At 46.0% G+C, this 27,161-nt stretch overlaps 12 non-coding genes across 12 annotated transcripts; all 12 read right to left on the bottom strand.

The window, feature by feature from the left end:
• Positions 1 to 963: 963 nt before the first annotated feature.
• Positions 964 to 1,154, bottom strand: LOC130336325 (U2 spliceosomal RNA). Its single transcript, XR_008877771.1, has one exon. It is a non-coding gene; the product is annotated as a U2 spliceosomal RNA (small nuclear RNA).
• A 2,090-nt stretch (positions 1,155 to 3,244) lies between these two features.
• On the bottom strand, positions 3,245 to 3,435 carry LOC130336324 (U2 spliceosomal RNA). Its single transcript, XR_008877770.1, has one exon. It is a non-coding gene; the product is annotated as a U2 spliceosomal RNA (small nuclear RNA).
• A 2,084-nt stretch (positions 3,436 to 5,519) lies between these two features.
• LOC130336323 (U2 spliceosomal RNA) lies at positions 5,520 to 5,710 on the bottom strand. Its single transcript, XR_008877769.1, has one exon. It is a non-coding gene; the product is annotated as a U2 spliceosomal RNA (small nuclear RNA).
• Positions 5,711 to 7,793: 2,083 nt separating this feature from the next.
• Positions 7,794 to 7,984, bottom strand: LOC130336322 (U2 spliceosomal RNA). Its single transcript, XR_008877768.1, has one exon. It is a non-coding gene; the product is annotated as a U2 spliceosomal RNA (small nuclear RNA).
• Positions 7,985 to 10,067: 2,083 nt separating this feature from the next.
• On the bottom strand, positions 10,068 to 10,258 carry LOC130336321 (U2 spliceosomal RNA). The gene has a single exon (XR_008877767.1). It is a non-coding gene; the product is annotated as a U2 spliceosomal RNA (small nuclear RNA).
• A 2,078-nt stretch (positions 10,259 to 12,336) lies between these two features.
• LOC130336320 (U2 spliceosomal RNA) lies at positions 12,337 to 12,527 on the bottom strand. The gene has a single exon (XR_008877766.1). It is a non-coding gene; the product is annotated as a U2 spliceosomal RNA (small nuclear RNA).
• A 2,084-nt stretch (positions 12,528 to 14,611) lies between these two features.
• Positions 14,612 to 14,802, bottom strand: LOC130336317 (U2 spliceosomal RNA). The gene has a single exon (XR_008877764.1). It is a non-coding gene; the product is annotated as a U2 spliceosomal RNA (small nuclear RNA).
• A 2,088-nt stretch (positions 14,803 to 16,890) lies between these two features.
• LOC130336316 (U2 spliceosomal RNA) lies at positions 16,891 to 17,081 on the bottom strand. Its single transcript, XR_008877763.1, has one exon. It is a non-coding gene; the product is annotated as a U2 spliceosomal RNA (small nuclear RNA).
• A 2,088-nt stretch (positions 17,082 to 19,169) lies between these two features.
• On the bottom strand, positions 19,170 to 19,360 carry LOC130336315 (U2 spliceosomal RNA). The gene has a single exon (XR_008877762.1). It is a non-coding gene; the product is annotated as a U2 spliceosomal RNA (small nuclear RNA).
• A 2,088-nt stretch (positions 19,361 to 21,448) lies between these two features.
• On the bottom strand, positions 21,449 to 21,639 carry LOC130336314 (U2 spliceosomal RNA). The gene has a single exon (XR_008877761.1). It is a non-coding gene; the product is annotated as a U2 spliceosomal RNA (small nuclear RNA).
• A 2,080-nt stretch (positions 21,640 to 23,719) lies between these two features.
• Positions 23,720 to 23,910, bottom strand: LOC130336313 (U2 spliceosomal RNA). Its single transcript, XR_008877760.1, has one exon. It is a non-coding gene; the product is annotated as a U2 spliceosomal RNA (small nuclear RNA).
• A 2,097-nt stretch (positions 23,911 to 26,007) lies between these two features.
• LOC130336312 (U2 spliceosomal RNA) lies at positions 26,008 to 26,198 on the bottom strand. The gene has a single exon (XR_008877759.1). It is a non-coding gene; the product is annotated as a U2 spliceosomal RNA (small nuclear RNA).
• Between the last annotated feature and the right edge of the window lie 963 nt (positions 26,199 to 27,161).

Raw genomic sequence — 27,161 nt, 5'->3', positions numbered from 1 at the left:
GGGATAATTTTCTAAGGATTTATACTGATTTTTCCTGTCTGAATTTGTCGCACAGAAAGTTGCAGGCCAAATATGTGTGACATTTCTGCGACTTTAGCTTCTAGAGCATTTTTACAACATTATACATAGGTGCTGAATACATAAAAAGCGACTGTTCAGCGACAGACAAGTCGCATCGGCTGAAAGTAGGCCAGAATGTCAGTCCATGTTGGAGCAGGTTTAGATACAGTCTAAAGTATAGATCTCAAAGTCTGTGCACAGAATTTAGCAAGGGCCTCGCACCTTCTGATGCATCAGGTAGGTGCACAATAGCATAGCCTAACCCTCTGTACTTTGGTCTATATTGATGCGGGACATAGACAGCCAGCTGATGACCAATCCATTAGTGCAATGGATGGCTGGAAGCATTTGTCTTTGCCTTTGCAATACCACAGAAGCAATGCATGGTCAATGTACAGCAATGACACACCTGTGTGAACAGCCAGGAGACCCCCCCCATGTTATGTTACATAGTTACATAGTTAGTACGGTCGAAAAAAGACATATGTCCATCAAGTTCAACCAGGGAATTAAGGGGTAGGGGTGTGGCGCGATATTGGGGAAGGGATGAGATTTTATATTTCTTCATTAGCATTAATCTTATTTTGTCAATTAGGAACATTCAGCACCCACCCGCTATCAAGGCAGCTGCCTATCATGTCATGCCCTACCTGCACAGGTGTGCTGGCTACTCAAATGATCCAATTAAGGAGGCCATTTAGTCAGCAGCAGCAGAAGTCCTGTGCCTGGACGCTCCAACAGCGGCCAGACACAAGCAGAAGCAGAAGCAGCAGAAGCAGCAGCAGCACCACCTTTTGTTTTTTGGCTGCAGCAGCAGCAGCAAGGCCCACAGGGCTGGCTAGCTGGCTAGCCAGCAAGCAGGTAGCAATGAAAGTAGGAATCTTTCTTTTTAACCCTGTAAGGGGGTGGTGCACTGTACCCGAAGATACTGCCATATCGGGTCAATGCATAGGGCGACGGAAGCAAGCTTCGAAATCGGCCCCCGTTCTCAAAAATCCATTTAATATATGGTCCCCAGATAGGGGACGTATCAGATATTAAACTGATAAGAACAGATACTACACTTGATCTTAGCCAAAAGGCCGAGAAGCGATAACCGTGAAAGGGGCGGGCCCAACAAGGTCCCCTTCATGGGCACTATCACTGCTTGCTGTCAGGGAGGCTGCCAGACAATTTTCCATGCACACTCTGGGCTGGGGGGCAGTCAACCACCAGTACACACAGCAGAACCTAAACCCATACCATTATTGCTAAGCAGCAAGACAGGGGCCCATTGCACTCCCACGGGGCCTTTTTAAATGCAATCCATAACCCGGATTTGCCAGGAACCCTTCTTACTCCTCCTACTTGCATGTGACACTGGGCTTAGGATCTGCATAGGAAACACACACACAAGCACACACCTACCTTTGTTGCCTGCAGATGCCTCCTTGGCTGTCCCCAAACGGTATCAAACCAACACCCACGGGAAGCTGTAAGCATAGAGGACATGCCTGCACCCCATTGGACTTACCTGTGTGGGTTAAATCCGGGTTATTTGACAACCTATGGCGGTGATGGTTCTGCTCAGGCAGAGCAGTGCTGATGCTCCTCATAAAGCTGTCGCTGCTGTGAAGGTTCTAGGTGACATCACAAATCCCTATGGTTACATACACAACAAAGCTGGGTTGTTGTTGTTTACACTCTGCAAGGCCTGTGGAAGTGAGTGACATCATAGCACTGTAGTTCTGAGGGTTCTAGATGGATGCAACAATCTCCTGTTGCTTCTATGAAGGCCATAATAGACGACATCACCAAACAGCTCCATAGTCACATACACAGCAAAGGAGAGATGTTGTTTACACCTAGTGATGTCAGTGGTATTGAGTGACATCACAGCACAGTGCTAAGGCTCCTGGGCCTGGACACAGCAGCGGCTGCAATATCTCAACGGAGAATACGTTTATATATATGTGTGTGTGTGCGCGTATATATATATATATATATATATATATATATATATATATATATATATTTCTCCGCCGAAATCACTTTTAAACCCATTTCCACCTTTTTTTCCCTTCTCTTCCTCTTACTTTTTTTTCACGTTTTTTTACGTTTTTCTCCTTTTCGCCTCTTTTCTGGGCGTATTATTCTTCTTTTTCTTCTTTTTTTTCGTCTAATGCATACCCCATCAGTGCAGCAATGCTTATTCAATACCGCCAGCAGATGGAGACACTGGGGGATAATTTTCTAAGGATTTATACTGATTTTTCCTGTCTGAATTTGTCGCACAGAAAGTTGCAGGCCAAATATGTGTGACATTTCTGCGACTTTAGCTTCTAGAGCATTTTTACAACATTATACATAGGTGCTGAATACATAAAAAGCGACTGTTCAGCGACAGACAAGTCGCATCGGCTGAAAGTAGGCCAGAATGTCAGTCCATGTTGGAGCAGGTTTAGATACAGTCTAAAGTATAGATCTCAAAGTCTGTGCACAGAATTTAGCAAGGGCCTCGCACCTTCTGATGCATCAGGTAGGTGCACAATAGCATAGCCTAACCCTCTGTACTTTGGTCTATATTGATGCGGGACATAGACAGCCAGCTGATGACCAATCCATTAGTGCAATGGATGGCTGGAAGCATTTGTCTTTGCCTTTGCAATACCACAGAAGCAATGCATGGTCAATGTACAGCAATGACACACCTGTGTGAACAGCCAGGAGACCCCCCCCATGTTATGTTACATAGTTACATAGTTAGTACGGTCGAAAAAAGACATATGTCCATCAAGTTCAACCAGGGAATTAAGGGGTAGGGGTGTGGCGCGATATTGGGGAAGGGATGAGATTTTATATTTCTTCATAAGCATTAATCTTATTTTGTCAATTAGGAACATTCAGCACCCACCCGCTATCAAGGCAGCTGCCTATCATGTCATGCCCTACCTGCACAGGTGTGCTGGCTACTCAAATGATCCAATTAAGGAGGCCATTTAGTCAGCAGCAGCAGAAGTCCTGTGCCTGGACGCTCCAACAGCGGCCAGACACAAGCAGAAGCAGAAGCAGCAGAAGCAGCAGCAGCACCACCTTTTGTTTTTTGGCTGCAGCAGCAGCAGCAAGGCCCACAGGGCTGGCTAGCTGGCTAGCCAGCAAGCAGGTAGCAATGAAAGTAGGAATCTTTCTTTTTAACCCTGTAAGGGGGTGGTGCACTGTACCCGAAGATACTGCCATATCGGGTCAATGCATAGGGCGACGGAAGCAAGCTTCGAAATCGGCCCCCGTTCTCAAAAATCCATTTAATATATGGTCCCCAGATAGGGGACGTATCAGATATTAAACTGATAAGAACAGATACTACACTTGATCTTAGCCAAAAGGCCGAGAAGCGATAACCGTGAAAGGGGCGGGCCCAACAAGGTCCCCTTCATGGGCACTATCACTGCTTGCTGTCAGGGAGGCTGCCAGACAATTTTCCATGCACACTCTGGGCTGGGGGGCAGTCAACCACCAGTACACACAGCAGAACCTAAACCCATACCATTATTGCTAAGCAGCAAGACAGGGGCCCATTGCACTCCCACGGGGCCTTTTTAAATGCAATCCATAACCCGGATTTGCCAGGAACCCTTCTTACTCCTCCTACTTGCATGTGACACTGGGCTTAGGATCTGCATAGGAAACACACACACAAGCACACACCTACCTTTGTTGCCTGCAGATGCCTCCTTGGCTGTCCCCAAACGGTATCAAACCAACACCCACGGGAAGCTGTAAGCATAGAGGACATGCCTGCACCCCATTGGACTTACCTGTGTGGGTTAAATCCGGGTTATTTGACAACCTATGGCGGTGATGGTTCTGCTCAGGCAGAGCAGTGCTGATGCTCCTCATAAAGCTGTCGCTGCTGTGAAGGTTCTAGGTGACATCACAAATCCCTATGGTTACATACACAACAAAGCTGGGTTGTTGTTGTTTACACTCTGCAAGGCCTGTGGAAGTGAGTGACATCATAGCACTGTAGTTCTGAGGGTTCTAGATGGATGCAACAATCTCCTGTTGCTTCTATGAAGGCCATAATAGACGACATCACCAAACAGCTCCATAGTCACATACACAGCAAAGGAGAGATGTTGTTTACACCTAGTGATGTCAGTGGTATTGAGTGACATCACAGCACAGTGCTAAGGCTCCTGGGCCTGGACACAGCAGCGGCTGCAATATCTCAACGGAGAATACGTTTATATATATGTGTGTGTGTGCGCGTATATATATATATATATATATATATATATATATATATATATTTCTCCGCCGAAATCACTTTTAAACCCATTTCCACCTTTTTTTCCCTTCTCTTCCTCTTACTTTTTTTTCACGTTTTTTTACGTTTTTCTCCTTTTCGCCTCTTTTCTGGGCGTATTATTCTTCTTTTTCTTCTTTTTTTTCGTCTAATGCATACCCCATCAGTGCAGCAATGCTTATTCAATACCGCCAGCAGATGGAGACACTGGGGGATAATTTTCTAAGGATTTATACTGATTTTTCCTGTCTGAATTTGTCGCACAGAAAGTTGCAGGCCAAATATGTGTGACATTTCTGCGACTTTAGCTTCTAGAGCATTTTTACAACATTATACATAGGTGCTGAATACATAAAAAGCGACTGTTCAGCGACAGACAAGTCGCATCGGCTGAAAGTAGGCCAGAATGTCAGTCCATGTTGGAGCAGGTTTAGATACAGTCTAAAGTATAGATCTCAAAGTCTGTGCACAGAATTTAGCAAGGGCCTCGCACCTTCTGATGCATCAGGTAGGTGCACAATAGCATAGCCTAACCCTCTGTACTTTGGTCTATATTGATGCGGGACATAGACAGCCAGCTGATGACCAATCCATTAGTGCAATGGATGGCTGGAAGCATTTGTCTTTGCCTTTGCAATACCACAGAAGCAATGCATGGTCAATGTACAGCAATGACACACCTGTGTGAACAGCCAGGAGACCCCCCCCATGTTATGTTACATAGTTACATAGTTAGTACGGTCGAAAAAAGACATATGTCCATCAAGTTCAACCAGGGAATTAAGGGGTAGGGGTGTGGCGCGATATTGGGGAAGGGATGAGATTTTATATTTCTTCATAAGCATTAATCTTATTTTGTCAATTAGGAACATTCAGCACCCACCCGCTATCAAGGCAGCTGCCTATCATGTCATGCCCTACCTGCACAGGTGTGCTGGCTACTCAAATGATCCAATTAAGGAGGCCATTTAGTCAGCAGCAGCAGAAGTCCTGTGCCTGGACGCTCCAACAGCGGCCAGACACAAGCAGAAGCAGAAGCAGCAGAAGCAGCAGCAGCACCACCTTTTGTTTTTTGGCTGCAGCAGCAGCAGCAAGGCCCACAGGGCTGGCTAGCTGGCTAGCCAGCAAGCAGGTAGCAATGAAAGTAGGAATCTTTCTTTTTAACCCTGTAAGGGGGTGGTGCACTGTACCCGAAGATACTGCCATATCGGGTCAATGCATAGGGCGACGGAAGCAAGCTTCGAAATCGGCCCCCGTTCTCAAAAATCCATTTAATATATGGTCCCCAGATAGGGGACGTATCAGATATTAAACTGATAAGAACAGATACTACACTTGATCTTAGCCAAAAGGCCGAGAAGCGATAACCGTGAAAGGGGCGGGCCCAACAAGGTCCCCTTCATGGGCACTATCACTGCTTGCTGTCAGGGAGGCTGCCAGACAATTTTCCATGCACACTCTGGGCTGGGGGGCAGTCAACCACCAGTACACACAGCAGAACCTAAACCCATACCATTATTGCTAAGCAGCAAGACAGGGGCCCATTGCACTCCCACGGGGCCTTTTTAAATGCAATCCATAACCCGGATTTGCCAGGAACCCTTCTTACTCCTCCTACTTGCATGTGACACTGGGCTTAGGATCTGCATAGGAAACACACACACAAGCACACACCTACCTTTGTTGCCTGCAGATGCCTCCTTGGCTGTCCCCAAACGGTATCAAACCAACACCCACGGGAAGCTGTAAGCATAGAGGACATGCCTGCACCCCATTGGACTTACCTGTGTGGGTTAAATCCGGGTTATTTGACAACCTATGGCGGTGATGGTTCTGCTCAGGCAGAGCAGTGCTGATGCTCCTCATAAAGCTGTCGCTGCTGTGAAGGTTCTAGGTGACATCACAAATCCCTATGGTTACATACACAACAAAGCTGGGTTGTTGTTGTTTACACTCTGCAAGGCCTGTGGAAGTGAGTGACATCATAGCACTGTAGTTCTGAGGGTTCTAGATGGATGCAACAATCTCCTGTTGCTTCTATGAAGGCCATAATAGACGACATCACCAAACAGCTCCATAGTCACATACACAGCAAAGGAGAGATGTTGTTTACACCTAGTGATGTCAGTGGTATTGAGTGACATCACAGCACAGTGCTAAGGCTCCTGGGCCTGGACACAGCAGCGGCTGCAATATCTCAACGGAGAATACGTTTATATATATGTGTGTGTGTGCGCGTATATATATATATATATATATATATATATATATATATATTTCTCCGCCGAAATCACTTTTAAACCCATTTCCACCTTTTTTTCCCTTCTCTTCCTCTTACTTTTTTTTCACGTTTTTTTACGTTTTTCTCCTTTTCGCCTCTTTTCTGGGCGTATTATTCTTCTTTTTCTTCTTTTTTTTCGTCTAATGCATACCCCATCAGTGCAGCAATGCTTATTCAATACCGCCAGCAGATGGAGACACTGGGGGATAATTTTCTAAGGATTTATACTGATTTTTCCTGTCTGAATTTGTCGCACAGAAAGTTGCAGGCCAAATATGTGTGACATTTCTGCGACTTTAGCTTCTAGAGCATTTTTACAACATTATACATAGGTGCTGAATACATAAAAAGCGACTGTTCAGCGACAGACAAGTCGCATCGGCTGAAAGTAGGCCAGAATGTCAGTCCATGTTGGAGCAGGTTTAGATACAGTCTAAAGTATAGATCTCAAAGTCTGTGCACAGAATTTAGCAAGGGCCTCGCACCTTCTGATGCATCAGGTAGGTGCACAATAGCATAGCCTAACCCTCTGTACTTTGGTCTATATTGATGCGGGACATAGACAGCCAGCTGATGACCAATCCATTAGTGCAATGGATGGCTGGAAGCATTTGTCTTTGCCTTTGCAATACCACAGAAGCAATGCATGGTCAATGTACAGCAATGACACACCTGTGTGAACAGCCAGGAGACCCCCCCCCATGTTATGTTACATAGTTACATAGTTAGTACGGTCGAAAAAAGACATATGTCCATCAAGTTCAACCAGGGAATTAAGGGGTAGGGGTGTGGCGCGATATTGGGGAAGGGATGAGATTTTATATTTCTTCATAAGCATTAATCTTATTTTGTCAATTAGGAACATTCAGCACCCACCCGCTATCAAGGCAGCTGCCTATCATGTCATGCCCTACCTGCACAGGTGTGCTGGCTACTCAAATGATCCAATTAAGGAGGCCATTTAGTCAGCAGCAGCAGAAGTCCTGTGCCTGGACGCTCCAACAGCGGCCAGACACAAGCAGAAGCAGAAGCAGCAGAAGCAGCAGCAGCACCACCTTTTGTTTTTTGGCTGCAGCAGCAGCAGCAAGGCCCACAGGGCTGGCTAGCTGGCTAGCCAGCAAGCAGGTAGCAATGAAAGTAGGAATCTTTCTTTTTAACCCTGTAAGGGGGTGGTGCACTGTACCCGAAGATACTGCCATATCGGGTCAATGCATAGGGCGACGGAAGCAAGCTTCGAAATCGGCCCCCGTTCTCAAAAATCCATTTAATATATGGTCCCCAGATAGGGGACGTATCAGATATTAAACTGATAAGAACAGATACTACACTTGATCTTAGCCAAAAGGCCGAGAAGCGATAACCGTGAAAGGGGCGGGCCCAACAAGGTCCCCTTCATGGGCACTATCACTGCTTGCTGTCAGGGAGGCTGCCAGACAATTTTCCATGCACACTCTGGGCTGGGGGGCAGTCAACCACCAGTACACACAGCAGAACCTAAACCCATACCATTATTGCTAAGCAGCAAGACAGGGGCCCATTGCACTCCCACGGGGCCTTTTTAAATGCAATCCATAACCCGGATTTGCCAGGAACCCTTCTTACTCCTCCTACTTGCATGTGACACTGGGCTTAGGATCTGCATAGGAAACACACACACAAGCACACACCTACCTTTGTTGCCTGCAGATGCCTCCTTGGCTGTCCCCAAACGGTATCAAACCAACACCCACGGGAAGCTGTAAGCATAGAGGACATGCCTGCACCCCATTGGACTTACCTGTGTGGGTTAAATCCGGGTTATTTGACAACCTATGGCGGTGATGGTTCTGCTCAGGCAGAGCAGTGCTGATGCTCCTCATAAAGCTGTCGCTGCTGTGAAGGTTCTAGGTGACATCACAAATCCCTATGGTTACATACACAACAAAGCTGGGTTGTTGTTGTTTACACTCTGCAAGGCCTGTGGAAGTGAGTGACATCATAGCACTGTAGTTCTGAGGGTTCTAGATGGATGCAACAATCTCCTGTTGCTTCTATGAAGGCCATAATAGACGACATCACCAAACAGCTCCATAGTCACATACACAGCAAAGGAGAGATGTTGTTTACACCTAGTGATGTCAGTGGTATTGAGTGACATCACAGCACAGTGCTAAGGCTCCTGGGCCTGGACACAGCAGCGGCTGCAATATCTCAACGGAGAATACGTTTATATATATGTGTGTGTGTGCGCGTATATATATATATATATATATATATATATATATATATATATTTCTCCGCCGAAATCACTTTTAAACCCATTTCCACCTTTTTTTCCCTTCTCTTCCTCTTACTTTTTTTTCACGTTTTTTTACGTTTTTCTCCTTTTCGCCTCTTTCTGGGCGTATTATTCTTCTTTTTCTTCTTTTTTTTCGTCTAATGCATACCCCATCAGTGCAGCAATGCTTATTCAATACCGCCAGCAGATGGAGACACTGGGGGATAATTTTCTAAGGATTTATACTGATTTTTCCTGTCTGAATTTGTCGCACAGAAAGTTGCAGGCCAAATATGTGTGACATTTCTGCGACTTTAGCTTCTAGAGCATTTTTACAACATTATACATAGGTGCTGAATACATAAAAAGCGACTGTTCAGCGACAGACAAGTCGCATCGGCTGAAAGTAGGCCAGAATGTCAGTCCATGTTGGAGCAGGTTTAGATACAGTCTAAAGTATAGATCTCAAAGTCTGTGCACAGAATTTAGCAAGGGCCTCGCACCTTCTGATGCATCAGGTAGGTGCACAATAGCATAGCCTAACCCTCTGTACTTTGGTCTATATTGATGCGGGACATAGACAGCCAGCTGATGACCAATCCATTAGTGCAATGGATGGCTGGAAGCATTTGTCTTTGCCTTTGCAATACCACAGAAGCAATGCATGGTCAATGTACAGCAATGACACACCTGTGTGAACAGCCAGGAGACCCCCCCCATGTTATGTTACATAGTTACATAGTTAGTACGGTCGAAAAAAGACATATGTCCATCAAGTTCAACCAGGGAATTAAGGGGTAGGGGTGTGGCGCGATATTGGGGAAGGGATGAGATTTTATATTTCTTCATAAGCATTAATCTTATTTTGTCAATTAGGAACATTCAGCACCCACCCGCTATCAAGGCAGCTGCCTATCATGTCATGCCCTACCTGCACAGGTGTGCTGGCTACTCAAATGATCCAATTAAGGAGGCCATTTAGTCAGCAGCAGCAGAAGTCCTGTGCCTGGACGCTCCAACAGCGGCCAGACACAAGCAGAAGCAGAAGCAGCAGAAGCAGCAGCAGCACCACCTTTTGTTTTTTGGCTGCAGCAGCAGCAGCAAGGCCCACAGGGCTGGCTAGCTGGCTAGCCAGCAAGCAGGTAGCAATGAAAGTAGGAATCTTTCTTTTTAACCCTGTAAGGGGGTGGTGCACTGTACCCGAAGATACTGCCATATCGGGTCAATGCATAGGGCGACGGAAGCAAGCTTCGAAATCGGCCCCCGTTCTCAAAAATCCATTTAATATATGGTCCCCAGATAGGGGACGTATCAGATATTAAACTGATAAGAACAGATACTACACTTGATCTTAGCCAAAAGGCCGAGAAGCGATAACCGTGAAAGGGGCGGGCCCAACAAGGTCCCCTTCATGGGCACTATCACTGCTTGCTGTCAGGGAGGCTGCCAGACAATTTTCCATGCACACTCTGGGCTGGGGGGCAGTCAACCACCAGTACACACAGCAGAACCTAAACCCATACCATTATTGCTAAGCAGCAAGACAGGGGCCCATTGCACTCCCACGGGGCCTTTTTAAATGCAATCCATAACCCGGATTTGCCAGGAACCCTTCTTACTCCTCCTACTTGCATGTGACACTGGGCTTAGGATCTGCATAGGAAACACACACACAAGCACACACCTACCTTTGTTGCCTGCAGATGCCTCCTTGGCTGTCCCCAAACGGTATCAAACCAACACCCACGGGAAGCTGTAAGCATAGAGGACATGCCTGCACCCCATTGGACTTACCTGTGTGGGTTAAATCCGGGTTATTTGACAACCTATGGCGGTGATGGTTCTGCTCAGGCAGAGCAGTGCTGATGCTCCTCATAAAGCTGTCGCTGCTGTGAAGGTTCTAGGTGACATCACAAATCCCTATGGTTACATACACAACAAAGCTGGGTTGTTGTTGTTTACACTCTGCAAGGCCTGTGGAAGTGAGTGACATCATAGCACTGTAGTTCTGAGGGTTCTAGATGGATGCAACAATCTCCTGTTGCTTCTATGAATGCCATAATAGACGACATCACCAAACAGCTCCATAGTCACATACACAGCAAAGGAGAGATGTTGTTTACACCTAGTGATGTCAGTGGTATTGAGTGACATCACAGCACAGTGCTAAGGCTCCTGGGCCTGGACACAGCAGCGGCTGCAATATCTCAACGGAGAATACGTTTATATATATGTGTGTGTGTGCGCGTATATATATATATATATATATATATATATATATATTTCTCCGCCGAAATCACTTTTAAACCCATTTCCACCTTTTTTTCCCTTCTCTTCCTCTTACTTTTTTTTCACGTTTTTTTACGTTTTTCTCCTTTTCGCCTCTTTTCTGGGCGTATTATTCTTCTTTTTCTTCTTTTTTTTCGTCTAATGCATACCCCATCAGTGCAGCAATGCTTATTCAATACCGCCAGCAGATGGAGACACTGGGGGATAATTTTCTAAGGATTTATACTGATTTTTCCTGTCTGAATTTGTCGCACAGAAAGTTGCAGGCCAAATATGTGTGACATTTCTGCGACTTTAGCTTCTAGAGCATTTTTACAACATTATACATAGGTGCTGAATACATAAAAAGCGACTGTTCAGCGACAGACAAGTCGCATCGGCTGAAAGTAGGCCAGAATGTCAGTCCATGTTGGAGCAGGTTTAGATACAGTCTAAAGTATAGATCTCAAAGTCTGTGCACAGAATTTAGCAAGGGCCTCGCACCTTCTGATGCATCAGGTAGGTGCACAATAGCATAGCCTAACCCTCTGTACTTTGGTCTATATTGATGCGGGACATAGACAGCCAGCTGATGACCAATCCATTAGTGCAATGGATGGCTGGAAGCATTTGTCTTTGCCTTTGCAATACCACAGAAGCAATGCATGGTCAATGTACAGCAATGACACACCTGTGTGAACAGCCAGGAGACCCCCCCCATGTTATGTTACATAGTTACATAGTTAGTACGGTCGAAAAAAGACATATGTCCATCAAGTTCAACCAGGGAATTAAGGGGTAGGGGTGTGGCGCGATATTGGGGAAGGGATGAGATTTTATATTTCTTCATAAGCATTAATCTTATTTTGTCAATTAGGAACATTCAGCACCCACCCGCTATCAAGGCAGCTGCCTATCATGTCATGCCCTACCTGCACAGGTGTGCTGGCTACTCAAATGATCCAATTAAGGAGGCCATTTAGTCAGCAGCAGCAGAAGTCCTGTGCCTGGACGCTCCAACAGCGGCCAGACACAAGCAGAAGCAGAAGCAGCAGAAGCAGCAGCAGCACCACCTTTTGTTTTTTGGCTGCAGCAGCAGCAGCAAGGCCCACAGGGCTGGCTAGCTGGCTAGCCAGCAAGCAGGTAGCAATGAAAGTAGGAATCTTTCTTTTTAACCCTGTAAGGGGGTGGTGCACTGTACCCGAAGATACTGCCATATCGGGTCAATGCATAGGGCGACGGAAGCAAGCTTCGAAATCGGCCCCCGTTCTCAAAAATCCATTTAATATATGGTCCCCAGATAGGGGACGTATCAGATATTAAACTGATAAGAACAGATACTACACTTGATCTTAGCCAAAAGGCCGAGAAGCGATAACCGTGAAAGGGGCGGGCCCAACAAGGTCCCCTTCATGGGCACTATCACTGCTTGCTGTCAGGGAGGCTGCCAGACAATTTTCCATGCACACTCTGGGCTGGGGGGCAGTCAACCACCAGTACACACAGCAGAACCTAAACCCATACCATTATTGCTAAGCAGCAAGACAGGGGCCCATTGCACTCCCACGGGGCCTTTTTAAATGCAATCCATAACCCGGATTTGCCAGGAACCCTTCTTACTCCTCCTACTTGCATGTGACACTGGGCTTAGGATCTGCATAGGAAACACACACACAAGCACACACCTACCTTTGTTGCCTGCAGATGCCTCCTTGGCTGTCCCCAAACGGTATCAAACCAACACCCACGGGAAGCTGTAAGCATAGAGGACATGCCTGCACCCCATTGGACTTACCTGTGTGGGTTAAATCCGGGTTATTTGACAACCTATGGCGGTGATGGTTCTGCTCAGGCAGAGCAGTGCTGATGCTCCTCATAAAGCTGTCGCTGCTGTGAAGGTTCTAGGTGACATCACAAATCCCTATGGTTACATACACAACAAAGCTGGGTTGTTGTTGTTTACACTCTGCAAGGCCTGTGGAAGTGAGTGACATCATAGCACTGTAGTTCTGAGGGTTCTAGATGGATGCAACAATCTCCTGTTGCTTCTATGAAGGCCATAATAGACGACATCACCAAACAGCTCCATAGTCACATACACAGCAAAGGAGAGATGTTGTTTACACCTAGTGATGTCAGTGGTATTGAGTGACATCACAGCACAGTGCTAAGGCTCCTGGGCCTGGACACAGCAGCGGCTGCAATATCTCAACGGAGAATACGTTTATATATATGTGTGTGTGTGCGCGTATATATATATATATATATATATATATATATATATATATATATCTCCGCCGAAATCACTTTTAAACCCATTTCCACCTTTTTTTCCCTTCTCTTCCTCTTACTTTTTTTTCACGTTTTTTTACGTTTTTCTCCTTTTCGCCTCTTTTCTGGGCGTATTATTCTTCTTTTTCTTCTTTTTTTTCGTCTAATGCATACCCCATCAGTGCAGCAATGCTTATTCAATACCGCCAGCAGATGGAGACACTGGGGGATAATTTTCTAAGGATTTATACTGATTTTTCCTGTCTGAATTTGTCGCACAGAAAGTTGCAGGCCAAATATGTGTGACATTTCTGCGACTTTAGCTTCTAGAGCATTTTTACAACATTATACATAGGTGCTGAATACATAAAAAGCGACTGTTCAGCGACAGACAAGTCGCATCGGCTGAAAGTAGGCCAGAATGTCAGTCCATGTTGGAGCAGGTTTAGATACAGTCTAAAGTATAGATCTCAAAGTCTGTGCACAGAATTTAGCAAGGGCCTCGCACCTTCTGATGCATCAGGTAGGTGCACAATAGCATAGCCTAACCCTCTGTACTTTGGTCTATATTGATGCGGGACATAGACAGCCAGCTGATGACCAATCCATTAGTGCAATGGATGGCTGGAAGCATTTGTCTTTGCCTTTGCAATACCACAGAAGCAATGCATGGTCAATGTACAGCAATGACACACCTGTGTGAACAGCCAGGAGACCCCCCCCATGTTATGTTACATAGTTACATAGTTAGTACGGTCGAAAAAAGACATATGTCCATCAAGTTCAACCAGGGAATTAAGGGGTAGGGGTGTGGCGCGATATTGGGGAAGGGATGAGATTTTATATTTCTTCATAAGCATTAATCTTATTTTGTCAATTAGGAACATTCAGCACCCACCCGCTATCAAGGCAGCTGCCTATCATGTCATGCCCTACCTGCACAGGTGTGCTGGCTACTCAAATGATCCAATTAAGGAGGCCATTTAGTCAGCAGCAGCAGAAGTCCTGTGCCTGGACGCTCCAACAGCGGCCAGACACAAGCAGAAGCAGAAGCAGCAGAAGCAGCAGCAGCACCACCTTTTGTTTTTTGGCTGCAGCAGCAGCAGCAAGGCCCACAGGGCTGGCTAGCTGGCTAGCCAGCAAGCAGGTAGCAATGAAAGTAGGAATCTTTCTTTTTAACCCTGTAAGGGGGTGGTGCACTGTACCCGAAGATACTGCCATATCGGGTCAATGCATAGGGCGACGGAAGCAAGCTTCGAAATCGGCCCCCGTTCTCAAAAATCCATTTAATATATGGTCCCCAGATAGGGGACGTATCAGATATTAAACTGATAAGAACAGATACTACACTTGATCTTAGCCAAAAGGCCGAGAAGCGATAACCGTGAAAGGGGCGGGCCCAACAAGGTCCCCTTCATGGGCACTATCACTGCTTGCTGTCAGGGAGGCTGCCAGACAATTTTCCATGCACACTCTGGGCTGGGGGGCAGTCAACCACCAGTACACACAGCAGAACCTAAACCCATACCATTATTGCTAAGCAGCAAGACAGGGGCCCATTGCACTCCCACGGGGCCTTTTTAAATGCAATCCATAACCCGGATTTGCCAGGAACCCTTCTTACTCCTCCTACTTGCATGTGACACTGGGCTTAGGATCTGCATAGGAAACACACACACAAGCACACACCTACCTTTGTTGCCTGCAGATGCCTCCTTGGCTGTCCCCAAACGGTATCAAACCAACACCCACGGGAAGCTGTAAGCATAGAGGACATGCCTGCACCCCATTGGACTTACCTGTGTGGGTTAAATCCGGGTTATTTGACAACCTATGGCGGTGATGGTTCTGCTCAGGCAGAGCAGTGCTGATGCTCCTCATAAAGCTGTCGCTGCTGTGAAGGTTCTAGGTGACATCACAAATCCCTATGGTTACATACACAACAAAGCTGGGTTGTTGTTGTTTACACTCTGCAAGGCCTGTGGAAGTGAGTGACATCATAGCACTGTAGTTCTGAGGGTTCTAGATGGATGCAACAATCTCCTGTTGCTTCTATGAAGGCCATAATAGACGACATCACCAAACAGCTCCATAGTCACATACACAGCAAAGGAGAGATGTTGTTTACACCTAGTGATGTCAGTGGTATTGAGTGACATCACAGCACAGTGCTAAGGCTCCTGGGCCTGGACACAGCAGCGGCTGCAATATCTCAACGGAGAATACGTTTATATATATGTGTGTGTGTGCGCGTATATATATATATATATATATATATATATATATATATATATATATTTCTCCGCCGAAATCACTTTTAAACCCATTTCCACCTTTTTTTCCCTTCTCTTCCTCTTACTTTTTTTTCACGTTTTTTTACGTTTTTCTCCTTTTCGCCTCTTTTCTGGGCGTATTATTCTTCTTTTTCTTCTTTTTTTTCGTCTAATGCATACCCCATCAGTGCAGCAATGCTTATTCAATACCGCCAGCAGATGGAGACACTGGGGGATAATTTTCTAAGGATTTATACTGATTTTTCCTGTCTGAATTTGTCGCACAGAAAGTTGCAGGCCAAATATGTGTGACATTTCTGCGACTTTAGCTTCTAGAGCATTTTTACAACATTATACATAGGTGCTGAATACATAAAAAGCGACTGTTCAGCGACAGACAAGTCGCATCGGCTGAAAGTAGGCCAGAATGTCAGTCCATGTTGGAGCAGGTTTAGATACAGTCTAAAGTATAGATCTCAAAGTCTGTGCACAGAATTTAGCAAGGGCCTCGCACCTTCTGATGCATCAGGTAGGTGCACAATAGCATAGCCTAACCCTCTGTACTTTGGTCTATATTGATGCGGGACATAGACAGCCAGCTGATGACCAATCCATTAGTGCAATGGATGGCTGGAAGCATTTGTCTTTGCCTTTGCAATACCACAGAAGCAATGCATGGTCAATGTACAGCAATGACACACCTGTGTGAACAGCCAGGAGACCCCCCCCATGTTATGTTACATAGTTACATAGTTAGTACGGTCGAAAAAAGACATATGTCCATCAAGTTCAACCAGGGAATTAAGGGGTAGGGGTGTGGCGCGATATTGGGGAAGGGATGAGATTTTATATTTCTTCATAAGCATTAATCTTATTTTGTCAATTAGGAACATTCAGCACCCACCCGCTATCAAGGCAGCTGCCTATCATGTCATGCCCTACCTGCACAGGTGTGCTGGCTACTCAAATGATCCAATTAAGGAGGCCATTTAGTCAGCAGCAGCAGAAGTCCTGTGCCTGGACGCTCCAACAGCGGCCAGACACAAGCAGAAGCAGAAGCAGCAGAAGCAGCAGCAGCACCACCTTTTGTTTTTTGGCTGCAGCAGCAGCAGCAAGGCCCACAGGGCTGGCTAGCTGGCTAGCCAGCAAGCAGGTAGCAATGAAAGTAGGAATCTTTCTTTTTAACCCTGTAAGGGGGTGGTGCACTGTACCCGAAGATACTGCCATATCGGGTCAATGCATAGGGCGACGGAAGCAAGCTTCGAAATCGGCCCCCGTTCTCAAAAATCCATTTAATATATGGTCCCCAGATAGGGGACGTATCAGATATTAAACTGATAAGAACAGATACTACACTTGATCTTAGCCAAAAGGCCGAGAAGCGATAACCGTGAAAGGGGCGGGCCCAACAAGGTCCCCTTCATGGGCACTATCACTGCTTGCTGTCAGGGAGGCTGCCAGACAATTTTCCATGCACACTCTGGGCTGGGGGGCAGTCAACCACCAGTACACACAGCAGAACCTAAACCCATACCATTATTGCTAAGCAGCAAGACAGGGGCCCATTGCACTCCCACGGGGCCTTTTTAAATGCAATCCATAACCCGGATTTGCCAGGAACCCTTCTTACTCCTCCTACTTGCATGTGACACTGGGCTTAGGATCTGCATAGGAAACACACACACAAGCACACACCTACCTTTGTTGCCTGCAGATGCCTCCTTGGCTGTCCCCAAACGGTATCAAACCAACACCCACGGGAAGCTGTAAGCATAGAGGACATGCCTGCACCCCATTGGACTTACCTGTGTGGGTTAAATCCGGGTTATTTGACAACCTATGGCGGTGATGGTTCTGCTCAGGCAGAGCAGTGCTGATGCTCCTCATAAAGCTGTCGCTGCTGTGAAGGTTCTAGGTGACATCACAAATCCCTATGGTTACATACACAACAAAGCTGGGTTGTTGTTGTTTACACTCTGCAAGGCCTGTGGAAGTGAGTGACATCATAGCACTGTAGTTCTGAGGGTTCTAGATGGATGCAACAATCTCCTGTTGCTTCTATGAAGGCCGTAATAGATGACATCACCAAACAGCTCCATAGTCACATACACAGCAAAGGAGAGATGTTGTTTACACCTAGTGATGTCAGTGGTATTGAGTGACATCACAGCACAGTGCTAAGGCTCCTGGGCCTGGACACAGCAGCGGCTGCAATATCTCAACGGAGAATACGTTTATATATATGTGTGTGTGTGCGCGTATATATATATATATATATATATATATATATATATATATATATTTCTCCGCCGAAATCACTTTTAAACCCATTTCCACCTTTTTTTCCCTTCTCTTCCTCTTACTTTTTTTTCACGTTTTTTTACGTTTTTCTCCTTTTCGCCTCTTTTCTGGGCGTATTATTCTTCTTTTTCTTCTTTTTTTTCGTCTAATGCATACCCCATCAGTGCAGCAATGCTTATTCAATACCGCCAGCAGATGGAGACACTGGGGGATAATTTTCTAAGGATTTATACTGATTTTTCCTGTCTGAATTTGTCGCACAGAAAGTTGCAGGCCAAATATGTGTGACATTTCTGCGACTTTAGCTTCTAGAGCATTTTTACAACATTATACATAGGTGCTGAATACATAAAAAGCGACTGTTCAGCGACAGACAAGTCGCATCGGCTGAAAGTAGGCCAGAATGTCAGTCCATGTTGGAGCAGGTTTAGATACAGTCTAAAGTATAGATCTCAAAGTCTGTGCACAGAATTTAGCAAGGGCCTCGCACCTTCTGATGCATCAGGTAGGTGCACAATAGCATAGCCTAACCCTCTGTACTTTGGTCTATATTGATGCGGGACATAGACAGCCAGCTGATGACCAATCCATTAGTGCAATGGATGGCTGGAAGCATTTGTCTTTGCCTTTGCAATACCACAGAAGCAATGCATGGTCAATGTACAGCAATGACACACCTGTGTGAACAGCCAGGAGACCCCCCCCCCATGTTATGTTACATAGTTACATAGTTAGTACGGTCGAAAAAAGACATATGTCCATCAAGTTCAACCAGGGAATTAAGGGGTAGGGGTGTGGCGCGATATTGGGGAAGGGATGAGATTTTATATTTCTTCATAAGCATTAATCTTATTTTGTCAATTAGGAACATTCAGCACCCACCCGCTATCAAGGCAGCTGCCTATCATGTCATGCCCTACCTGCACAGGTGTGCTGGCTACTCAAATGATCCAATTAAGGAGGCCATTTAGTCAGCAGCAGCAGAAGTCCTGTGCCTGGACGCTCCAACAGCGGCCAGACACAAGCAGAAGCAGAAGCAGCAGAAGCAGCAGCAGCACCACCTTTTGTTTTTTGGCTGCAGCAGCAGCAGCAAGGCCCACAGGGCTGGCTAGCTGGCTAGCCAGCAAGCAGGTAGCAATGAAAGTAGGAATCTTTCTTTTTAACCCTGTAAGGGGGTGGTGCACTGTACCCGAAGATACTGCCATATCGGGTCAATGCATAGGGCGACGGAAGCAAGCTTCGAAATCGGCCCCCGTTCTCAAAAATCCATTTAATATATGGTCCCCAGATAGGGGACGTATCAGATATTAAACTGATAAGAACAGATACTACACTTGATCTTAGCCAAAAGGCCGAGAAGCGATAACCGTGAAAGGGGCGGGCCCAACAAGGTCCCCTTCATGGGCACTATCACTGCTTGCTGTCAGGGAGGCTGCCAGACAATTTTCCATGCACACTCTGGGCTGGGGGGCAGTCAACCACCAGTACACACAGCAGAACCTAAACCCATACCATTATTGCTAAGCAGCAAGACAGGGGCCCATTGCACTCCCACGGGGCCTTTTTAAATGCAATCCATAACCCGGATTTGCCAGGAACCCTTCTTACTCCTCCTACTTGCATGTGACACTGGGCTTAGGATCTGCATAGGAAACACACACACAAGCACACACCTACCTTTGTTGCCTGCAGATGCCTCCTTGGCTGTCCCCAAACGGTATCAAACCAACACCCACGGGAAGCTGTAAGCATAGAGGACATGCCTGCACCCCATTGGACTTACCTGTGTGGGTTAAATCCGGGTTATTTGACAACCTATGGCGGTGATGGTTCTGCTCAGGCAGAGCAGTGCTGATGCTCCTCATAAAGCTGTCGCTGCTGTGAAGGTTCTAGGTGACATCACAAATCCCTATGGTTACATACACAACAAAGCTGGGTTGTTGTTGTTTACACTCTGCAAGGCCTGTGGAAGTGAGTGACATCATAGCACTGTAGTTCTGAGGGTTCTAGATGGATGCAACAATCTCCTGTTGCTTCTATGAAGGCCATAATAGACGACATCACCAAACAGCTCCATAGTCACATACACAGCAAAGGAGAGATGTTGTTTACACCTAGTGATGTCAGTGGTATTGAGTGACATCACAGCACAGTGCTAAGGCTCCTGGGCCTGGACACAGCAGCGGCTGCAATATCTCAACGGAGAATACGTTTATATATATGTGTGTGTGTGCGCGTATATATATATATATATATATATATATATATATATATATATATATTTCTCCGCCGAAATCACTTTTAAACCCATTTCCACCTTTTTTTCCCTTCTCTTCCTCTTACTTTTTTTTCACGTTTTTTTACGTTTTTCTCCTTTTCGCCTCTTTTCTGGGCGTATTATTCTTCTTTTTCTTCTTTTTTTTCGTCTAATGCATACCCCATCAGTGCAGCAATGCTTATTCAATACCGCCAGCAGATGGAGACACTGGGGGATAATTTTCTAAGGATTTATACTGATTTTTCCTGTCTGAATTTGTCGCACAGAAAGTTGCAGGCCAAATATGTGTGACATTTCTGCGACTTTAGCTTCTAGAGCATTTTTACAACATTATACATAGGTGCTGAATACATAAAAAGCGACTGTTCAGCGACAGACAAGTCGCATCGGCTGAAAGTAGGCCAGAATGTCAGTCCATGTTGGAGCAGGTTTAGATACAGTCTAAAGTATAGATCTCAAAGTCTGTGCACAGAATTTAGCAAGGGCCTCGCACCTTCTGATGCATCAGGTAGGTGCACAATAGCATAGCCTAACCCTCTGTACTTTGGTCTATATTGATGCGGGACATAGACAGCCAGCTGATGACCAATCCATTAGTGCAATGGATGGCTGGAAGCATTTGTCTTTGCCTTTGCAATACCACAGAAGCAATGCATGGTCAATGTACAGCAATGACACACCTGTGTGAACAGCCAGGAGACCCCCCCCATGTTATGTTACATAGTTACATAGTTAGTACGGTCGAAAAAAGACATATGTCCATCAAGTTCAACCAGGGAATTAAGGGGTAGGGGTGTGGCGCGATATTGGGGAAGGGATGAGATTTTATATTTCTTCATAAGCATTAATCTTATTTTGTCAATTAGGAACATTCAGCACCCACCCGCTATCAAGGCAGCTGCCTATCATGTCATGCCCTACCTGCACAGGTGTGCTGGCTACTCAAATGATCCAATTAAGGAGGCCATTTAGTCAGCAGCAGCAGAAGTCCTGTGCCTGGACGCTCCAACAGCGGCCAGACACAAGCAGAAGCAGAAGCAGCAGAAGCAGCAGCAGCACCACCTTTTGTTTTTTGGCTGCAGCAGCAGCAGCAAGGCCCACAGGGCTGGCTAGCTGGCTAGCCAGCAAGCAGGTAGCAATGAAAGTAGGAATCTTTCTTTTTAACCCTGTAAGGGGGTGGTGCACTGTACCCGAAGATACTGCCATATCGGGTCAATGCATAGGGCGACGGAAGCAAGCTTCGAAATCGGCCCCCGTTCTCAAAAATCCATTTAATATATGGTCCCCAGATAGGGGACGTATCAGATATTAAACTGATAAGAACAGATACTACACTTGATCTTAGCCAAAAGGCCGAGAAGCGATAACCGTGAAAGGGGCGGGCCCAACAAGGTCCCCTTCATGGGCACTATCACTGCTTGCTGTCAGGGAGGCTGCCAGACAATTTTCCATGCACACTCTGGGCTGGGGGGCAGTCAACCACCAGTACACACAGCAGAACCTAAACCCATACCATTATTGCTAAGCAGCAAGACAGGGGCCCATTGCACTCCCACGGGGCCTTTTTAAATGCAATCCATAACCCGGATTTGCCAGGAACCCTTCTTACTCCTCCTACTTGCATGTGACACTGGGCTTAGGATCTGCATAGGAAACACACACACAAGCACACACCTACCTTTGTTGCCTGCAGATGCCTCCTTGGCTGTCCCCAAACGGTATCAAACCAACACCCACGGGAAGCTGTAAGCATAGAGGACATGCCTGCACCCCATTGGACTTACCTGTGTGGGTTAAATCCGGGTTATTTGACAACCTATGGCGGTGATGGTTCTGCTCAGGCAGAGCAGTGCTGATGCTCCTCATAAAGCTGTCGCTGCTGTGAAGGTTCTAGGTGACATCACAAATCCCTATGGTTACATACACAACAAAGCTGGGTTGTTGTTGTTTACACTCTGCAAGGCCTGTGGAAGTGAGTGACATCATAGCACTGTAGTTCTGAGGGTTCTAGATGGATGCAACAATCTCCTGTTGCTTCTATGAAGGCCATAATAGACGACATCACCAAACAGCTCCATAGTCACATACACAGCAAAGGAGAGATGTTGTTTACACCTAGTGATGTCAGTGGTATTGAGTGACATCACAGCACAGTGCTAAGGCTCCTGGGCCTGGACACAGCAGCGGCTGCAATATCTCAACGGAGAATACGTTTATATATATGTGTGTGTGTGCGCGTATATATATATATATATATATATATATATATATATATTTCTCCGCCGAAATCACTTTTAAACCCATTTCCACCTTTTTTTCCCTTCTCTTCCTCTTACTTTTTTTTCACGTTTTTTTACGTTTTTCTCCTTTTCGCCTCTTTTCTGGGCGTATTATTCTTCTTTTTCTTCTTTTTTTTCGTCTAATGCATACCCCATCAGTGCAGCAATGCTTATTCAATACCGCCAGCAGATGGAGACACTGGGGGATAATTTTCTAAGGATTTATACTGATTTTTCCTGTCTGAATTTGTCGCACAGAAAGTTGCAGGCCAAATATGTGTGACATTTCTGCGACTTTAGCTTCTAGAGCATTTTTACAACATTATACATAGGTGCTGAATACATAAAAAGCGACTGTTCAGCGACAGACAAGTCGCATCGGCTGAAAGTAGGCCAGAATGTCAGTCCATGTTGGAGCAGGTTTAGATACAGTCTAAAGTATAGATCTCAAAGTCTGTGCACAGAATTTAGCAAGGGCCTCGCACCTTCTGATGCATCAGGTAGGTGCACAATAGCATAGCCTAACCCTCTGTACTTTGGTCTATATTGATGCGGGACATAGACAGCCAGCTGATGACCAATCCATTAGTGCAATGGATGGCTGGAAGCATTTGTCTTTGCCTTTGCAATACCACAGAAGCAATGCATGGTCAATGTACAGCAATGACACACCTGTGTGAACAGCCAGGAGACCCCCCCCATGTTATGTTACATAGTTACATAGTTAGTACGGTCGAAAAAAGACATATGTCCATCAAGTTCAACCAGGGAATTAAGGGGTAGGGGTGTGGCGCGATATTGGGGAAGGGATGAGATTTTATATTTCTTCATAAGCATTAATCTTATTTTGTCAATTAGGAACATTCAGCACCCACCCGCTATCAAGGCAGCTGCCTATCATGTCATGCCCTACCTGCACAGGTGTGCTGGCTACTCAAATGATCCAATTAAGGAGGCCATTTAGTCAGCAGCAGCAGAAGTCCTGTGCCTGGACGCTCCAACAGCGGCCAGACACAAGCAGAAGCAGAAGCAGCAGAAGCAGCAGCAGCACCACCTTTTGTTTTTTGGCTGCAGCAGCAGCAGCAAGGCCCACAGGGCTGGCTAGCTGGCTAGCCAGCAAGCAGGTAGCAATGAAAGTAGGAATCTTTCTTTTTAACCCTGTAAGGGGGTGGTGCACTGTACCCGAAGATACTGCCATATCGGGTCAATGCATAGGGCGACGGAAGCAAGCTTCGAAATCGGCCCCCGTTCTCAAAAATCCATTTAATATATGGTCCCCAGATAGGGGACGTATCAGATATTAAACTGATAAGAACAGATACTACACTTGATCTTAGCCAAAAGGCCGAGAAGCGATAACCGTGAAAGGGGCGGGCCCAACAAGGTCCCCTTCATGGGCACTATCACTGCTTGCTGTCAGGGAGGCTGCCAGACAATTTTCCATGCACACTCTGGGCTGGGGGGCAGTCAACCACCAGTACACACAGCAGAACCTAAACCCATACCATTATTGCTAAGCAGCAAGACAGGGGCCCATTGCACTCCCACGGGGCCTTTTTAAATGCAATCCATAACCCGGATTTGCCAGGAACCCTTCTTACTCCTCCTACTTGCATGTGACACTGGGCTTAGGATCTGCATAGGAAACACACACACAAGCACACACCTACCTTTGTTGCCTGCAGATGCCTCCTTGGCTGTCCCCAAACGGTATCAAACCAACACCCACGGGAAGCTGTAAGCATAGAGGACATGCCTGCACCCCATTGGACTTACCTGTGTGGGTTAAATCCGGGTTATTTGACAACCTATGGCGGTGATGGTTCTGCTCAGGCAGAGCAGTGCTGATGCTCCTCATAAAGCTGTCGCTGCTGTGAAGGTTCTAGGTGACATCACAAATCCCTATGGTTACATACACAACAAAGCTGGGTTGTTGTTGTTTACACTCTGCAAGGCCTGTGGAAGTGAGTGACATCATAGCACTGTAGTTCTGAGGGTTCTAGATGGATGCAACAATCTCCTGTTGCTTCTATGAAGGCCATAATAGACGACATCACCAAACAGCTCCATAGTCACATACACAGCAAAGGAGAGATGTTGTTTACACCTAGTGATGTCAGTGGTATTGAGTGACATCACAGCACAGTGCTAAGGCTCCTGGGCCTGGACACAGCAGCGGCTGCAATATCTCAACGGAGAATACGTTTATATATATGTGTGTGTGTGCGCGTATATATATATATATATATATATATATATATATATATATATATATATATATATTTCTCCGCCGAAATCACTTTTAAACCCATTTCCACCTTTTTTTCCCTTCTCTTCCTCTTACTTTTTTTTCACGTTTTTTTTACGTTTTTCTCCTTTTCGCCTCTTTTCTGGGCGTATTATTCTTCTTTTTCTTCTTTTTTTTCGTCTAATGCATACCCCATCAGTGCAGCAATGCTTATTCAATACCGCCAGCAGATGGAGACACTGGGGGATAATTTTCTAAGGATTTATACTGATTTTTCCTGTCTGAATTTGTCGCACAGAAAGTTGCAGGCCAAATATGTGTGACATTTCTGCGACTTTAGCTTCTAGAGCATTTTTACAACATTATACATAGGTGCTGAATACATAAAAAGCGACTGTTCAGCGACAGACAAGTCGCATCGGCTGAAAGTAGGCCAGAATGTCAGTCCATGTTGGAGCAGGTTTAGATACAGTCTAAAGTATAGATCTCAAAGTCTGTGCACAGAATTTAGCAAGGGCCTCGCACCTTCTGATGCATCAGGTAGGTGCACAATAGCATAGCCTAACCCTCTGTACTTTGGTCTATATTGATGCGGGACATAGACAGCCAGCTGATGACCAATCCATTAGTGCAATGGATGGCTGGAAGCATTTGTCTTTGCCTTTGCAATACCACAGAAGCAATGCATGGTCAATGTACAGCAATGACACACCTGTGTGAACAGCCAGGAGACCCCCCCCATGTTATGTTACATAGTTACATAGTTAGTACGGTCGAAAAAAGACATATGTCCATCAAGTTCAACCAGGGAATTAAGGGGTAGGGGTGTGGCGCGATATTGGGGAAGGGATGAGATTTTATATTTCTTCATAAGCATTAATCTTATTTTGTCAATTAGGAACATTCAGCACCCACCCGCTATCAAGGCAGCTGCCTATCATGTCATGCCCTACCTGCACAGGTGTGCTGGCTACTCAAATGATCCAATTAAGGAGGCCATTTAGTCAGCAGCAGCAGAAGTCCTGTGCCTGGACGCTCCAACAGCGGCCAGACACAAGCAGAAGCAGAAGCAGCAGAAGCAGCAGCAGCACCACCTTTTGTTTTTTGGCTGCAGCAGCAGCAGCAAGGCCCACAGGGCTGGCTAGCTGGCTAGCCAGCAAGCAGGTAGCAATGAAAGTAGGAATCTTTCTTTTTAACCCTGTAAGGGGGTGGTGCACTGTACCCGAAGATACTGCCATATCGGGTCAATGCATAGGGCGACGGAAGCAAGCTTCGAAATCGGCCCCCGTTCTCAAAAATCCATTTAATATATGGTCCCCAGATAGGGGACGTATCAGATATTAAACTGATAAGAACAGATACTACACTTGATCTTAGCCAAAAGGCCGAGAAGCGATAACCGTGAAAGGGGCGGGCCCAACAAGGTCCCCTTCATGGGCACTATCACTGCTTGCTGTCAGGGAGGCTGCCAGACAATTTTCCATGCACACTCTGGGCTGGGGGGCAGTCAACCACCAGTACACACAGCAGAACCTAAACCCATACCATTATTGCTAAGCAGCAAGACAGGGGCCCATTGCACTCCCACGGGGCCTTTTTAAATGCAATCCATAACCCGGATTTGCCAGGAACCCTTCTTACTCCTCCTACTTGCATGTGACACTGGGCTTAGGATCTGCATAGGAAACACACATACAAGCACACACCTACCTTTGTTGCCTGCAGATGCCTCCTTGGCTGTCCCCAAACGGTATCAAACCAACACCCACGGGAAGCTGTAAGCATAGAGGACATGCCTGCACCCCATTGGACTTACCTGTGTGGGTTAAATCCGGGTTATTTGACAACCTATGGCGGTGATGGTTCTGCTCAGGCAGAGCAGTGCTGATGCTCCTCATAAAGCTGTCGCTGCTGTGAAGGTTCTAGGTGACATCACAAATCCCTATGGTTACATACACAACAAAGCTGGGTTGTTGTTGTTTACACTCTGCAAGGCCTGTGGAAGTGAGTGACATCATAGCACTGTAGTTCTGAGGGTTCTAGATGGATGCAACAATCTCCTGTTGCTTCTATGAAGGCCATAATAGACGACATCACCAAACAGCTCCATAGTCACATACACAGCAAAGGAGAGATGTTGTTTACACCTAGTGATGTCAGTGGTATTGAGTGACATCACAGCACAGTGCTAAGGCTCCTGGGCCTGGACACAGCAGCGGCTGCAATATCTCAACGGAGAATACGTTTATATATATGTGTGTGTGTGCGCGTATATATATATATATATATATATATATATATATATTTCTCCGCCGAAATCACTTTTAAACCCATTTCCACCTTTTTTTCCCTTCTCTTCC

This window comes from Hyla sarda, unplaced genomic scaffold (genome assembly GCF_029499605.1).
Source record: "Hyla sarda isolate aHylSar1 unplaced genomic scaffold, aHylSar1.hap1 scaffold_478, whole genome shotgun sequence".
Lineage (NCBI taxonomy): Eukaryota > Metazoa > Chordata > Amphibia > Anura > Hylidae > Hyla > Hyla sarda.
This window is presented reverse-complemented; position numbering and strand designations above follow the sequence as displayed.